Source organism: Mirounga angustirostris, unplaced genomic scaffold (assembly GCF_029215605.1).
Source record: "Mirounga angustirostris isolate CCGP_5_RB_7025 unplaced genomic scaffold, mMirAng1.0.hap1 SCAF_3, whole genome shotgun sequence".
Taxonomy (NCBI): domain Eukaryota; kingdom Metazoa; phylum Chordata; class Mammalia; order Carnivora; family Phocidae; genus Mirounga; species Mirounga angustirostris.
This window is the reverse complement of record NW_026991711.1, coordinates 98,177,666-98,194,344: the sequence shown is the minus strand read 5'-3', so window position 1 is coordinate 98,194,344 and position 16,679 is coordinate 98,177,666. Positions and strand designations below refer to the sequence as shown.

Sequence of the window (16,679 nt, the reverse complement as noted above, 5' to 3'; positions counted from 1 at the left end):
ACTGTGAAAGATCACTATTTTTAAATTTAATTCATTTGTTTTTACATGTGACCCTTGAACAGCACAGGGTTAGGGGCGCCAACCACCCTGCACAGTTGAAAATTCGTATATAACTTCTGACTTCCCAGAAACTTATCTACTAATAGCCTCCTGTTGACTGGAAGCCTTTCTGATAACCTAAACAGTTGACTGATATATATTTTATGTATTATACCTGTTATATACTGTATTCTTCTAAAATGATTTAGAATTTAAGAACCACAATAAGCAAGCAAAGGGAAAAATTAAGAGAGAGAGACACACACACAAGACAAGAAATGGACTCTTAACTATAGAGAACAAACTGATGGTTACCAGAGGGGAGGGCATTAAGGGATGGGTTAAACAGGTGATGGGGATTAAGAACTGCACTTATGATGAGTGCAGGGTGATGTATGGAACTGTTGAATTACTATACTGTACACCTGAAAATAATATTACAGTGTATGGGGCGCCTGGATGGCTCAGTTGGTTGAGCGACTGCCTTCGGCTCAGGTCATGATCCTGGAGTCCCTGGATCGAGTCCCGCATCGGGCTCCCTGCTCAGTGGGGGGCCTGCTTCTCCCTCTCCCACTCCCCCCTGCTTGTGTTCCCTCTCTCGCTGTGTCTCTCTCTGTCAAATAAATAAATAAAATCTTTAAAAAAATATATTACAGTGTATGTTACCAATCTGGAATTAAAAACTTATATCAAAAAATTAAAAATAAGGGCGCCTGGGTGGCTCAGTTGGTTAAGCGACTGCCTTTGGCTCAGGTCATGATCCTGGAGTCCCTGGATCGAGTCCCGCATCAGGCTCCCCACTCAGCAGGGAGTCTGCTTCTCCCTCTGACCCTCCTCCCTCTCATGCTCTCTCTCTCTCATTCTCTCTCTCAAATAAATAAAATCTTAAAAAAAATAAAAAATAAAAAATGGGAATGGGGAAAATAGAGAAAAGAAAATGTTCTTAAGAAAATCAGAAGGAAGAGAAATACACTTACTGTACTATAGTGTATAAAAATCTGCATATAAATGGGCCCACATAATTCAGATCCATGTTGTTCAGTGTTCTTTCCATTTTGGCATGAATCAATACTTTTGAAAAATACAATAAAAGTAAATAACTGAAAAAAAGATAACTAGATATTCAAATACAACAAAATTTCATCTTACTGCAATCAAGAGTTCTAAAATTATATTTCAAAAATATAATAAGTACAAACATAATATTAGGATTAAAGAAGGAATTTCAGCTATTACTTTTTTGGGAGAGTGTATACAGGTAATTAATAGAAAATATTACTATTACACCTCTCTTTGTTATTCCTAAATCAGAATTAACAAGTATTAAGAGAGTTAGTAATAATTCACACGAAATGCCTATTCTCATATTTTGAAGAGGCACTGGCATATCACTATTTAAAGTTTTAATGTAATAAATGAGCTTGTTTCCTTCTTGTTAAGTCAAATAATCTAGGTTAGACTGATGACAGCACTGTTCACCGAGGACAAACTTTATCTCGATTATTTCTATTTTTTGTTTTAATAATATTTATAGTAGAAGAGAAATCAATCTCCAAAATGAGGATGATAATAATGAAAAACAAAAAGACTTTAAAGCAATTTTGATAATCTCAGGATATTCATTTTGAGCTTTTACCCATGATGAATCAAGAGATAACTTGATAACTTCAACTCTTTACCACTAGCCAGGTTCAAAATTTATCCTGTAGAGTATAGATCATTTAAATTATCTTTTGATAAAAAAGTAGATTTTGAACTTTAAATACATCTGGGTTATAATAGACAAACTAATGTTAAGCTACTGCATCATGTAATGAGTTTCTATTGTGTAGAGCTAGTCTGTCACTCGCTCACCCACTCATTCAACTGCTCAGTGAGCTTAGTCCACTTATGCATTTGGACTTGCAACGATGTGAAATTGCTACCAGAGTTTCTAAATGTGTACTCTCAATTAAACTTGTCCCATTGTGAACCAGTGACCAATACTTTGCCAGCTGGCTGTAGTTTGCCAACATCAGCTTGGAGAGACAGAAAGCCCTGAGGAGTGGAACCTGCGTCACATTCATGTTTGAGTCACCCCAGCAATTAGCACCCTGACTAGACTCATCTCCTACTCAATAAGTAGTTTAGTTAGCATAATGGGATAAACCACTCTATTTTCCTTGATATATACGTGTGGATGGCTTGATCCACAAACAGTAGAGAATTCATTTCACTTCCTTGTCTCGTGATATGCATAGATTTTTCTCTGATCTATATGAGCCTGTCCTTCCCAGTGTCTATCTAGCATGTAAGCTGTTGCACATTTTTTTTTTTTTTTTTTTGAAAAATAGCTAGTTGGGATGAGCGATGATGTCTGAGGCTCTGGATTTAATCATGACTTTAGTGGACTTAATGTTGGGGCCAGTTCAACTCATCTCCCAAGGTGATATCCAAAACCAGATATGTAAACCTGTTATATTTTAAATGATGTGTGGCAAAATGACATATTGATATAGGAAAGTCACTAAAATGAGACAAACCAGGGTCTCTCAGCAATTTTTTAAAGCCTGTTGTTTGTATTTTTTTTTACTTTGTTTTCATTTAAACTGGGGTAATAGTTCCTATACGTAGAAGCATAGCGAAAATTAAATAAGCAAAATATGTAAAAAGCAAAGATAACAAAGGTAAAGGCAAAATGAAAAAGGTAAGAAAATAAGTAAGTAAAAAAGGAAGGTCTGAAGCCTTATAGATCTTCAAATGGTCAGATCCTGATAACCACTTTTAGAGATGCTGTAGACACCTGATATATCTTTGTAAAAGCCCCTGATATTTCTTTGTAAATGCCCCCTCTTATCCCGGTGAACAGTATCTGGGATATTGAATAGAAAGTGAAAAGCCATTGTTGTATTCTTCATGAAAAATAAAGCAAATTATGGAAGTAATATCAATAATATTTACAATAATAGAGAACTCATGATTGGGGGCATTAAACAAATGATTCTTGTTTGTTATTTTTTGTTTGGCACTATTTTATCATGCTAGAATTTTTGTCTCTCCGTTCACTGTGTTGCAGAAGCTTTTGGATATTTTTGTGCATAGGGAGCTAGTTACAACGCTGACAGCATTATCACTCCCAGTCTTCCCCATCAGAATTTTAACTCTTTTGTCTTATTTTTTATTTTCTTTAAAAAAAAAAAAAACATTATAACCATCAATCAAGGTGATAATGAGAAATGGTAGAATTGAACTCCTGACCCTAAGGTTTGGGGGATAATTTATATTTTTATTACAATATAATATATAAGGACAAAATATCATATAGTACACATGCAGAAGTAGGTATATGGTTAGATTTATCTTCATCTAGTTTTCCATCTATTTAATGGAATATTATGCAGCTATTAAAACTGATCTTGTGAAAGAAAAACTAATGACATTAGAACAGCTCAGAATAAAATGTTAAGTGAAAATCATTGGATATAGGGTTACAGTCATATAGAATTATATGCACAGTACATTCACAGTTAAATTACATGCAGGTACATATATGTAAATGCAAAGAACATGATATCAGAATTAAATATGCTAACATAATAAGTAACTTTCTGATGGAGTGATTATGAGTTACTGTTTTTAATTTTTTCTCCTTTTTTGTCTGTATTTTCCAAATATGCAACAAGTATGTTGTTCCTTCTGTCACATGTAAAGAATTACTAAAATTCTTATTAAAATGTAAATACTTTCAGCTCACTAAATATTTATTTTGTCACTGTTTAGGGTACTTATTTATTATTTAATAATGAGAGGGCGCCTGGGTGGCTCAGGGGGTTAAGCATCTGACTCTTGGTTTCCACTCAGGTCATGATCGCTGTCGTGGGATCAAGTCCTGCTACAGATTCTCCTTCTCCCTCTTGCTCATGCTCTCTCTCGCTCTCTTTCTCTCTCTCTGAAATAAATAAAATACTTAAAAAATTAAGAAAACAATTTAGAGATGTGACCTAAAATGATGAGTGCCTAGGATGTCTGACAGGGCCTGGGGAGTATGGAGGCCTTAAAGATGTGAAGGAGGGCACTAGGAATACCATCTCATCTATGGTAGACCTGAAAAGAGCCCCCCACCCTGCAACACTGGGATGAAAGACAGACTATGCTTCTTTTGCTCCAAGACCAACATGAGATAGAGAGATACAGAGAGAAGCATAGGGTTGTTACTGAGCCTGGGAGAAGGGGAATGTTCTCAGAGCAGGGCTGGACTCTTTTTTATTTTTAATTTTTTATTTGATTATAGTTGACATGCAATGTTACATTAGTTTCAGGTGTACAACATGGTGATTTGACAAGTCTATACGTTATGCTGTACTCACACAAGTGTAGCTACCATTTGTCACCATACAATGCTATTGCAATATCAATGACATGTTCGTAATGCTGTGCTTTTTCTTCCTGTGACTTACTCTTCCTGTTACTGGAAGCTTGCATCTCCCACTCCCCTTCATCCATTTTCCCCACACGCCCCCTCCCTTCTGGCAATCATCAGTTCTCTGTACTTACAGGTCTGATTCTGCTTTTTGTTTGTTGGCTTATTCATTTGTCTTGGGGTTTTTTTAGATTCCACATATGATTTCAGACAAGCAGAATCCGACCTGGACTATCTTAAGGGATGCAGATCTTTATAATAGCAGTTTTATTCCCTATTTCCCAAGAGACTGGGACAGAATATTCCCTCTATTTTACTAATGTTCTTTTTTCTCTCGGTAATAAAAACAAAGAAAGGGCTATTAAAATTATGCCATCTCTAGTTCCTGATTCATAGCTCAGACAATTGAAAAATTAGGTTAAAATATAGTTAATTGTTATTCTTTTAGAGTAACGTATGTCGAAATATATCACTATCAAGAGTAGGTCATTTCCTGCCAAAATTAAAGAAGTACTTAGAAAAGTATACCATTAAAACATATTTTCTTGTCTCTGAATTACCAAAATTATGTTCTTTATCACTATATGATTTATATGTCATATCGTGCTTTTAACTAGTTTAAATTACCCTACATTAAAGCACTTGAAGTCAAAAATAAAGTCAAAATATTTGCAATAAAAAAGTCATACTATGGCAACCTTGTATACTAACTACAAGTATTCAAATTTTTGTTTGAAATTTAAATCCAAATAGTTTTTTTAAGGAAATATTTTTAAGATTCCAGCTTGTCTTAAAGTGACATAATTTATACTAACCACCGAGAGAGAATAGGGATAAGGATTTAACCATAGAATCCAGTGTTAACATTTCAGGGAAAAAAATTTCAGGAAGACAGTATTTCTATGTTTTAGAAATACAGTGATTACTTTAGAGAATTTAAAGGGAATTGGGAATAGAAACCATACTTTACATTAAGAGAACTATATTTGGATTCAGAAAAAGGAGGGAAAAGTCTAAGTGGGATGAAACAGTTATGTTCAAAATTCATCAACAAGCATTATTGAGTTTTAGGTATATGCCCTACACAGGTTTTTGTCTATTTCAAGTGGGATCTGTGGAAATTTGAAAGGTTTGTGATAAAATAAATAGTAGTTCTCATAGTCATAGGGCAATTCACACAATTGTGGTTAGTCTAGGCACGGAGACTGAGTTTGTGACCACAAAGGTAGACTAATGGACACTATGATGTTGACATCTATCTTTCCACTAATTTGCCCATCTGTGCTTTTATACAATAAAGACCTATTCATGGAGCATAGCCAACAATTCTTGTAGATACAAGGGCATAAAAATGAATAAATATGCTCCTTTTGCCCTAGGAAATTATGAATATTAAGGTTCTTTTCCCATTGTGTATAGTATCTTTTCTGATAACTAGGGTTTGAAGAAGTGAAATTAGTCATCAAAGGCTGTTCTTGGGCAGAAAGTAGAGTAAGTGAGATTTATGAGAAATACTCAGTACAAACTCTGATGAGGTTTAATTAACTTTTCTTCCCCAGAATCTGAAACACATCTCCCTGTCCCACACTTCTCTCTCAGGTATGATGGAGGATACACACTAGCATATTTTGGTTTTGGGACAATGTTTTGTTCTCTTTGCTTCCACTTTATTTGATATAGTCTTCACTTATATGTATTAGTAGTTATACTAATACATACATGTACCACTGACAAGATTGCAAGAAATAAAATATAATTAAGGTACCTAGAGGATTTTGAAACTAAACAAAAATTAAGTGATAAATTGCTGGATTATTGTTTTAAAAAACATGCAAAATGGAAGTAAGAGATTAGTTTGACTTAAGAGTAACTGGAATAGTCTTTCTGGAAGAGATGAAGTTCAGTGTCATGTAGAGAACAGATGAGCATAGGAGAAGAGAGAGGACATCACTGGGAGAACAAGGCTGTATTGTGACAGTCTCATAGAAATTAGCATAATATGTAGGATTAATGAAGAGTAGTGCCAGTGTGTGTGTGTGTGGTGTGTTTAAAATTAATAGGAAAAGAAGTTGATCACTTCAGTATTGGCATATACTTAAAATGTTAATATTATCTTTTATTTTATTATGTTATGTTAATCACCATACGTTACATCATTAGTTTTTGATGTAGTGTTCCATGATTCATTGTTTGCGTATAACACCCAGTGCTCCATTCAGTACGTGCCCTCTTTAATACCCATCACCAGGCTAACCCATCACCCACCCCCCTCCACTCTAGAACCCTCAGTTTGTTTCTCAGAGTCCATAGTCTCTCATGGTTCATCTCCCCCTCCTATTTCCACCCCTTCATTTTTCCATTCCTACTATCTTCTTCTTTTTTTTAACATATAATGTATTATTTGTTTCAGAGGTACAGGTCTGTGATTCAACAGTCTTACACAATTCACAGTGCTCACCATAGCACATACCCTCCCCAGTGTCCATCACCCAGCCATGCATGCCTCCACCCCCCACCACTCCAGCACCCTCAGTTTGTTTCCTGAGATTAAAAATTCCTCATATAAGTGAGATCATATGATACATGTCTTTCTCTGATTAACTTATTTTGCTTAGCATAATACCCTCCAGTTCCATCCACGTCATTGCAAATGGCAAGATTTCATTTATTTTGATGGCTGCATAATATTCCATTGTATATATATACCACCTATTCTTTATCCATTCATCTGTCAATGGACATCTTGGCTCTTTCCATAGTTTGGCTATTGTGGACATTGCTGCTATACACATCGGGGTGCACCTTCCCCTTCAGATCCCTACATTTGTATCTTTGGGGTAAATACCCAGTAGTGCAATTGCTGGGTCATGGGGTAGCTCTATCTTCAACTTCCATACTGTTTTCCAGAGTGGCTGTACCAGCTTGCATTCCCACCAACAGTGTAGAAGGGTTCCCCTTTCTCCGCGTCCCCACCAACATCTGTCGTTTCCTGACTTGTGAATTTTAGCCATTCTGACTGGTGTGAGGTGGTGTCTCATTGAGGTTTTGATTTGGATTTCCCTGATGCCGAGCAATGTTGAGCACTTTTTCATGTGTCTGTTGGCCATTTGGATGTCTTCTTTGGAAAAATGTCTGTTCATGTCTTCTGCCCATTTTTTGATTAGATTCTTTGTTCTTTGGGTGTTGAGTTTGATAAGTTCTTTATAGATTTTGAATACTAGCCCTTTATCTGATATGTCATTTGCCAATATCTTCTCCCATTCTGTCGGTTGTCTTTTGGTTTTGTTGACTGTTTATTTGGTTGTGCAAAAGCTTTTTATCTGATGAAGTCCCAATAGGTCATTTTTGCCCTTGCTTCCCTTGCCTTTGGCGATGTTCCTAGGAAGAAGATGCTGTGGCTGAGGCCAAAGAGGTTGCTGCCTGTGTTCTCCTTTAGGATTTTGATGGACTCCTGTCTCACGTTGAGGACTTTCAACCATTTGGAGTCTATTTTTGTGTGTGGTGTAAGGAAATGGTCCAGTTTCATTCTTCTGCATGTGGCTGTCCAATTTTCCCAAAACCATTTGTTGAAGAGACTGCCTTTTTTCCATTGGACATTCTTTCCTGCTTTGTCAAAGATGAATTGACCATAGAGTTGAGGGTCCATTTCTGGGCTCTCTCTTCTGTTCCATTGATCTATGTGTGTTTTTGTGCCAGTACCATACTGTCTTGATGATGACAGCTTTGTAATAGAGCTTGAAGTCCGGAATTGTGATGCCACCAGCTTTGCTTTTCTTTTTCAACATTCCTCTGGCTATTTGGGGTCTTTTCTGGTTCCATACAAATTTTAGGATTATTTGTTCCATTTCTTTGAAAAAAGTGGATGGTATTTTGATGGGGATTACACTGAATGTATAGATTGCTCTTGGTAGCATTAACATCTCCACAATATTTGTTCTTCTAATCCATGAGCATGGGACATTTTTCCATTTCTTTGTGTCTTCCTCAATTTCTTTCATGAGTATTTTATAATTTTCTGAGTACAGATTCTTTGCCTCTTTGGTTAGATTTATTCCTAGGTATCATATGGTTTTGGGTGCAATTGTAAATGGAATCAATTCCTTAATTTCTTTCTTCTGTCTTGTTGTCGGTGTATAGAAATGCATCTGATTTCTGTGCATTGATTTTATATCCTGCCACTTTACTGAATCCCTGTATGAGTTCTAGCAGTTTTGGGGTGGAGTCTTTGGGGTTTTCCACATAAAGTATCATATCATCTGCAAAGAGTGAGAGTTTGACCTCTTCTTTGCCGATTCGGATGCCTTTTATTTCTTTTTGTTGTCTGATTGCTTGGGTAGGACTTCTAATACTATGGTGAATAGCAGTGGTGATAGTGGACATCCCTGCTGTGTTCCTGACCTTAGGGGGAAAGCTCTCAGTTTTTCCCCATTGAGAATGATATTAGCTGTAGGTTTTTCATAGATGACTTTTATGATATTGAGGTATGTACCCTCTATGCCTATACTCTGAAGAGTTTTGATCAAGAAAGATGCTGTACTTTGTCAAATGGTTCTTCTGCATCTATCGGGAGGATCATATGGTTCTTGTTCTTTCTTTTATTAATGTATTGTATCACGTTGATTGATTTGCGGATGTTGAACCAACGTTGCAGCACAGGGATAAATCCCACTTGGTCATGGTGAATAATCCTTTTAATGTACTGTTGTATGGTATTGGCTAGTATTTTGGTGAGAATTTTTGCATCCATGTTCAACAAGGATATTGGTCTGTAATTCTCCTTTTTGATGGGGTCTTTGTCTGGTTTAGGGATCAAGGTAATGGTGGTCTCATAAAACGAGTTTGGAAGTTTTCTTTCCATTTCTATTTTTTGGAACAGTTTCAGCAGGATAGGTATTAATTCTTCTTGAAATGTTTGGTAGAATTCCCCTGGGAAGCCATCTGGCCCTGAGCTTTTGTTTTTTGGGAGTTTTTTGATGACTGCTTCAATTTCCTTAGTGGTTATAAGTCTGTTCATGATTTTTATTTCTTCCTGGTTCAGTTTTGGTAGTTGATACATCTCTAGGAATGCTTCCATTTCTTTCAGATTATCTAATTTGCTGGAATAGAGTGCTCATAATATGTTCTTATAATTGTTTGAAGTCATTTGGTGTTGTTTGTGATCTCTCCTCTTTCTTTCATGATTTTATTTATTTGGGTCATTTCTCTTTTCCTTTTTATAAGTCTGGGCAGGGGTTTATCAATCTTATTAATTTTTTCAAAGAAGCAGCTCCTAGTTTCATTGATCTGTTCTACTGTTTTTTTGGTTTCTATGTCATTGATTTCTGCTCTGATCTTTATTATTTCTCTTCTCCTGCTGGATTTAGGCTTTATTTGCTGTTCTTTCTCCAACTCCTTTAGGTGTAAGGTTAGGTTGTGTATTTGAGACCTTTCTTGTTTCTTGAGAAAGGCTTGTATTGCTATATACTTTCTTCTTAGGACCGCCTTTGCTGCATCCCAAAGATTTTGAACAGTTGTGTTTTCATTTTCATTGGTTTCCATGAATTTTAAAAATTCTTCTTTAATTTCTTTGTTGACCCATTCATTCTTTAGTAGGATGCTCTTTAGCTTCCATGTATTTGAGTTCTTTCTGACCTTCCTCTTGTGATTGAGTTCCAGTTTCAAAGCATTGTGGTCTGAAAATACGCAGGGAATGATCCCAGTCTTTTGGTACTGGTTGAGATCTGATTTGTGACCTAGGATGTGATCTGTTCTGGAGAATGTTCCATGGGCACTAGAGAAGAATGTGTATTCCGTTGCTTTGGGATGGAATGTTCTGAATAGATGTGTGAAGTCCATTTGGTCCAGTGTGTCATTTAAAGTCTTTATTTCCTTGTTGATCTTTTGCTTAGATGATCTGTCCATTTCAGTGAGGGGGGTGTTAAAGTCCCCCACTGTTATTGTATTGTTGTCGATGTGTTTCTTTGCTTTTGTTATTAGTGAGCTTATATAATTTGCTGCTCCCATGTTAGGGGCATAGATATTTACAATCGTTAGATCATCTTGTTGGATAGACCCTTTAAGTAGTATATAATGTCCTTCCTCATCTCTTCTTATAGTCTTTTGTTTAAAATCTAATTTGTCTGATATAAGGTTTACCACCCCAGCTTTCTTTTGGTGTCCATTAGTATGGTAAATGGTTTTCCACCCCTTCACTTTCAATCTGGGGGTGTCTTTGGGTCTAAAATGACTCTTTTGCAGACAGCACATTGATGTGTCTTGTTTTTTTATCCAGTCTGATACCCTGTGTCTTTTGATTGGGGCATTTAGGTCAGTTACATTCAGGATAACTATTGAAAGATAGGAATTTAGTGCCATTGTATTGCCTGTAAGGTGACTGTTACTGTATTCTGTCTGTGTTCCTTTCTGGTCTATGTTGCTTTTAGGCTCTCTCTTTGCTTAGAGGACCCCTTTCAATATTTCTTGTAGGGCTGTTTTCGTGTTTGCAAATTCCTTTAGTTTTTGTTTGTCCTGGAAGCTTTTTATCTCTCCTTCTATTTTCAATGACAGCCTAGCTGGATAGAGTATTCTTGGCTGCATATTTTTCTCATTTAGTGCTCCGAATATATCTTGCCAGTCCTTTCTGGCCTCCCAGGTCTCTGTGGATAGGTCTGTTGCCATTCTAACGTTTCCACCATTGTAGGTTACAGATCTCTTCTCCTGAGCTGCTTTCAGGATTTTCTCTTTGTCTCTGAGACTCATAAGTTTTACTATTAGATATCGGGGTGTTGACCTATTTTTATTGATTTTGAGAGGGGTTCTCTGTGCCTCCTGGATTTTGATGGCTGTTTCCTTCCCCAAATTAGGGAAGTTCTCTGCTATAATTTGCTCCAATATACCTTCTGCCCCTCTCTCTCTTTCTTCTTCTTCTGGGATCCCAATTATTCTAATGTTGTTTTGTCTTATGGTATCGCTTATCTCTAGAATTCTGCCCTCGTGATCCAATAATTGTTTGTCTCTTTTTCTCAGCTTCTTTATTTTCCATCATTTGATCTTCTATATCACTAATTCACTCTTTTGCCTCATTTATCTTAGCAGTTAGAGCCTCCTTTTTTGATTGCACCTCATTAATAGCCTGTTTGATTTCGACTTGGTTATAGTTCTTTTACTTCTCCAGAAAGGGTTTCTCTAATAACTTCCATGCTTTTTTCAAGCCCAGCTAGTATCTTTATAATCAAAATTCTGAACTCTAGTTCCAACATGTTACTAATGTCCATATTGATTAGGTCCCTGGCAGTTGCTACTGCTTCTTGTTCTTTTTTTTTCAGATGATTTTTTCCATCTTGTCATTTTGTGCAGAGGAGAATAGATTAATGAGAGAACAAAATACTAACAGGGTAACAACGACCCCAGAGAAATATATACTAAACAAATCAGAAGAGACCTCAAACCATGAGAAAAGAAAGGGAAAGAAATAAAAAAGAAAAGAAGACAGGAAAAGGAAAAAGATTAAAAAAAAAAAGAATACAATCAAATATGATCAGGGTGGTGAATAGATAAGTGCCACACACTAGATTTTGGGTGTATTTTGGTCTGTTAGAAGAAACTGCCTCCCAAAATTTTAAAGAAAGAAAAGCTTATATATGTACAAAAATAAGGGTAAATATGATGAAGGGATGGAATATGACTGTAAAGGTGAAAATGATAGAAGATTGTATAAAAGGAATTGAGAAGATAAGAAGTTGGTTGAAAAAAGAAAGAAGAGAAATTAAAAAAAAAAAGGGGGGCGAGAATGTGATCAGGCAGGAGACTAGAACAAAGCCATACACCAGAGATTTAGGGTATATTTTGGTCTGTTAGAAGAAACTGTATCCCAAAATTTTAAAGAGAGAACAACTTAAATATATATATACCAAAAATAAGGTTAACTACAATGAAGGGATAGAATATGACTAAAAATGAAAAATAAAAAAGATTTTTTTAAAAAGTGATTGATAAGATGTTGGATGAAAAAGGGAAAAATAAAAATTCAAAAAAAAAGAAAAAGAAAGTTAAAAAAAATGAACTTTGAGAGTCTAAAGAATCATGGTAAAAAAAAGTCATGAATTCTATGTGCAGTATTCCCCTAGCACTGGAGTTCTGCCATTCTCATTGATCAGTAAACATGGTCTTGGCTGGCTGTTCTTGCTGATCTTCTGGGGGAGGGGCCTCTTGCCGTGGTTCCCAAATGTCTTTGCCAGAGGTGGAATTGCCCCGCCCTTGCTGGTCTTGGCTAAGTAATCTGCTCAGGTTTGCTCTCCGGAGCTTTTGTTCCCTGCAAGCTTTCCGTACAGCTTTGGAGGCCAAGAGTGAAAACAGCGGCCTCCCAATCTCCACCCCGGAGGAACCAAGAACTTGGGGCCCCACTCCTCAGTGTGCCCCCAGAGAAAAGCAGTCAATCATTCCCATCTCCCCAGTCTCTGGCCACACTCTGTGCTCACCCTGCCTGTGACCGAGCATTTCTATCTCTAGCACACGACCCCATGTGGAGTCTCTAAACCCCTCAGATCTCTGCCATGCACTCCCATGCAGCTCCTCCCGGGGAGGAAGGGGAGTCACCCGGATCTGCCTCTTGTTGGGTCCCTGCTGGAGGAGCAGTGGCCCGACTGTGCCGCGGATCATGGTTTATGGCAACCCCGAGCTAAGAGCCCGCTCCTCAGCTCCATCTCTGCAGCCAGCTTCCCTGCTCCAATACCTGGGAGCTCTGCCACAGTCAGGCACCCCTGGTCTTTCTGTGACCCCAAGGGTCCTGAGATCACACTGTCCCAGCGAGGGTTCCACCCCTTGCTTAGCCACTGGAGCATCGTCCCTCAGCAGAGCAGACTTCTACAAGTTCTGATTTTGTGCTCCACGGCTCTATCACTTGCCAGAAGCGGCCTACGAAGGCTTCCTCCCCCACCGGCCGCCATCTATCTTCCCGAATATCACCTCAGATTCACTTCTTCACACGTCCTACCTTGTAGAATGTGGTCGCTTTTCTGTTCAGAGAGTTGTTGCTATTCTTTTCTTGGATCTCCTGTTGAGTTTGTAGGTGTTCAGAATGGTTTGATCCCTATCTAGCTGAATTCCTGGGACCAGACGAAATTTAGGTCTCCTGCTCCTCCGCCATGTTGCTCCTCCCCCTAAAATGTTAATATTATCATTTTACTGTATTTGTTATACTTCAGTTGCCTTTAGTAGATTTAATATTTTATTAGATCATCATTTTGAAACAGAAGAATTTGAAGTTGCTCTGATGATTATTAGCTTTTGTTTTCCTTAGAATTAAAATAGGAGATGTTGGTAACAGGAAGTTTACCTAACAAGTTTATAGTATATCAGTATTTACATTTACTTTTCTACTTTTCTAGCATATTTCCACCTGTAATTTATTTGCATTTCTTTGAAAAACCTTTGGCAGTCAGAGTGGGCATTAATTTTGTGTCATAGATGAGTAAATTTAGGCATGAAGAGGTTTTCTTCACTTCTTTGCAGTTCAAAATCAGTAATGAGCTCTGGCTGGAATCCAGTCTTCATAGTCAACATTGGGCCGGGTACATTGGAGTAGAAAAAATGTCTCGTGAGTTTTTTGTGTTGTCATTAAATTAACATTTAATAATGGTTATAAATTAAAAAGAAAGACGCACATCGACAGCTTAAGGAAAAGTGAATTAAAGGAAAGACCTAATAATAAGTGAGGATTTCCTTTGACTCATATCTGACTGGATTTGATTAGAATTCTTAGGTGATTTTGAGAAAATGTAATCATTTTGTATCCTTGATTATATCTGAAAAGAAGTCTTGCCACAAACCATAGTAACAACTTACATGTACATGTTAACCTTTTATTTTTATTTATTTTTATATGTTAAGCTTTTAATTCATGTTGCTTTCCTTGAGGCACATTTTCTCCTTTTGTGTGTGTGTATGTGTGTGAGTGCACATGTGCATTTCTTCTAAGGCTAATTTTACTTAATCAGCTTGGTCATGTAGTCAGTTTGGATGGGCCACTGAGATCTTTAGATAGCACACAATCAACTATTCCATTATTTTGTGTTGTATAAACAGTATTAACATGTAGGCACATTTCAGAAAGTCTTTAGTAACAAGAATTGCTAGAGATAATATTGTTTATCATGAAATTACTAATATTCTGTATGGCAAGTCATTTCAAGCGTAAGCATTGAGTCAACTGAAATATTTCATCCAAACAGTGGTTTAGTTTCATGTATGTTCATGTGTTATGTTTACACGTAACAGTAGATTTATCAGATCTAATTGGGTTTTTCTTTATTTTTTATTGTTACGCTAATCCCCATACATTACATCTTTAGTTTTAGATGTAGTGTTCCATGATTCATTGTTTGTACATAACACCTAGTGCTCCATGCGGAACGTGCCCTCTTTAATACCCATCACCAGGCTAACCCATCCTCCCACCCCGCCTCCCCTCTAGGACCCTCAGTTTGTTTTTCAGAGTCCATTGTCTCTCATGGTTCGTCTACGCCTCCGATTTCCCTCCTTCATTCTTCCCTTCCTGCCATCTTCTTCTTTTTTTTTTTCTTAACATATATTGCATTATTTGTTTCATAGGTACAGATCTATCAGATCTAATTCTGTTTCTTTTCTATTTTTGCCTGTTATTGTGTTTTTGATGAAAATTAAATGTTATTTTTATATAATAGTGTATGGATGCCAAAATGAGGTTATAATATCTGCCTTCATCAATTTATTGTTAATGATAATAATAATAAAAGTTGTGCTTTTAGGAGGAGGCTTCTAATAGTAGCCAGGAGTCATGACTTGCATTTATAATTAATTACATCTAATTTATATTTCCCTAAATAGAAATATGCTCATTTTACAAATAAAGAAATTGAGGTTTACAGCAAATAGGTGAATTCTGCAAGTTCACACAGCTATTCAGCATACTACTACAAGTCCTAGCTGCAGCAATCAGACCAAGAAAAGAAAAAAAAGCCATCCAAACTGGTAAGGAAGAAGAAAAATTTTCAGTATTTGCAGATTACATGATACTATACATAGAAAACCCTAAAGACTCCATTAAAAATACTACTAGAAGTAATAAATAAATTCAATAAAATTGCACAATACAAAATTAATATGCAGAAATCTGATGCATTTCTATACACTAATATTGAATAGATAGAGATATTAAAAAAAATTTACAATTGAGCCAAAAAGATTAAATTATCTAGGAATAAACTTAACCAAGGAGGTGATAGACCTGTAATCCAAAAACTATAAAATACTGATGAAAGAAATTGTAAAGGACACAACAAATTGAAATTCTGTGCTCATGGACTGGAACAATGAATATTGTTAAAATATCCATACTACCCAAAGCAGTCTATGAATTAAATACACTCCCTATCAAAATACCAACAGCATTTTTCACAGAACTAGAATGAGTAATACTAAAATTTGTATGGAACCACAAAAGATCCTCAATAGCCAAAACAATCTTGAGAAAGAAGTACTAACTGGAGGTATCACAATCCCAGATTTGAAGATATATTACAAAGCTGTAGTAACTAATACAGTACAGCATTGGTATAAAAATAGACACATAGATTAGAGAACCCATATAAACCCACACTTATAAAATCAATCTACAACAAAGGAGACAAGGATATACCGGAGGAAAGGACAGTCTCTTCAACAAATGATGTTGGGAAAACTGGACAGCTACATGCAAAAGAATGAAACCGGACCACTTTCTTACATGATACACAAAAATAAGCCCAAAATAGGTTAAAGACTTAAATGTGAGACCTGAAACCATTAAACTCATAGAAGAATACATAAGCAGTAATTTCTTTGACATCAGCTATAGAAACATTTTTCTAGTTATGTCTCATCAGAGAAAAGAAACAAAAGCAAAACTATTGGAACTACACTGACAAAGAAGGAAAGTCTTTCCTTTATAAAGGAAAATATATTTATATATTAAATATATAAAGAATTTATTCAATTCAATACCAAAAAATATTAGATCAAATAACCAAATAATTTAATCAAATAATAATTTGATTAAAATGGGTAGAGGACCTGAATAGACATTTTTCCAAAGAAGACATACAAATGGCCAACAGACACATAAAAACATGCTTAGCATCACTAATCATCAGGGAAGTGAAATCAAAATCACAATGAAATATCACTTCACAAAAGTCAGAATGGCTAAAATCAAAAAGACAAGAAATAAGGAGTGTTGTCGAGGATA

At 36.3% G+C, this 16,679-nt stretch overlaps 1 protein-coding gene across 1 annotated transcript in view; it reads left to right on the top strand.

The window, feature by feature from the left end:
• Positions 1–16,679, top strand: part of LOC135363795 (inactive dipeptidyl peptidase 10-like) — a 340,497-nt gene that overhangs the window by 178,483 nt on the left and 145,335 nt on the right. The gene's annotated exons all lie outside the window — the stretch shown is intronic.